We start from the raw sequence: 1343 nt of genomic DNA, 5'->3' as shown, positions 1-1343 counted from the left end.
GGAATCTGGTAAAGCTCCCCTAACATGTCACTCAGTACCCAAATCTTACAGCTCAATAACAATTGTACTTAAACTGCCTTCCAAGGCCTCCATGAAATGTAATGATGATGGTCTGTGATGCATAAGTACCAACTTTAAATCTGAATGGGTGCTTGCAATACAAGAGAAAGCAAATTATCATGTATGGTTGTGAGGGTCACATCCTTTGGTCCCCTGTGTCAATGTTGCAAGACAGATTGCACCAACTATATATCTTATCTTTATAGCACTTAAACCTGTGATTAGTTTAGCTTGTACAATCAAAGAAATACTAGTGCTATGTTTCTTTACATGCTCTCTCTCTTTTTTTTATCGGACAAACAAAACTCGAAGCACCAACTTACAGAACTGAACTGTGAATTCTTAAGCTACATTTGTATTTTCTTGTTTAATTTGCAAAACAATTTGAAACAGCAGCAGTCAAACATAAACAATAGGGCCTAAATTGAAAATTTCTATTTGGTTCCACGTTGCCGATAAAGATAACGATTTTAGATTCTATGGAGGTCATATGATTATTTCAACTCTAATGATAAACAATTATCCAGATTCAATTAATGAAATCAAGGAAAGGTATATTTCAAGTATACTTTCATCACCTTGTGATCAACTAAAATTGTAAAAATATGGCAAAGCTTTTAATCTCAGGGGACCTTCAACACATGTAAATATAATAATGGAATCTAGTTCAAATGTATTCTTACATACCATTTATGTAGTTAATACCATCAATCACCTATGTTATTAATATTATTAAAGCTTCATATTACCTAGTTATTCCTATGTTATATGGTCCATTACAATAAGTTTAATTTCCTTGAAAATGACAGTTAGTAGCAACTTGTAGAGACCAAATAAATACAAATAACGTGGATGTTCCCCCACACCTTGTACTAACCTTTTAACTTCACTCACAAACCATTAGTCAAGCAATAAACAAAAAGAAAGAAGGAAAACATGGTCGTCCTTGGAATGTAATGAATACCATCTTTATACCAAATCCAGTCCTCATAATTTTCTAAAGGAATGAGAAGCTGCATTAATCATAATCAAGTTATCATGAAACAAATAATAAGAAAGGGGCAGAGAGTGTCAAACTTAATCTTCCATCTCATCCAACTGCCACTTACAGTCCTCTAAAAGGGTTCTGAGTAATAAATATGAAAAATAAAACAATGAAATAATCATTTACAGAAATTAAGAGCATTAAGTCAAACCAAAACCTTGTAACTCTCTTTGTAACTGCATTTTATATTTTTTTATGACAATCCTCTGCAACACAATTTTTGTAACTTTTCCCTCTT

This window comes from Penaeus monodon, chromosome 32 (assembly GCF_015228065.2).
Source record: "Penaeus monodon isolate SGIC_2016 chromosome 32, NSTDA_Pmon_1, whole genome shotgun sequence".
NCBI lineage: Eukaryota > Metazoa > Arthropoda > Malacostraca > Decapoda > Penaeidae > Penaeus > Penaeus monodon.
The sequence above is the reverse complement of the archived record's forward strand: the minus strand, read 5'-3'. Positions refer to the sequence as shown.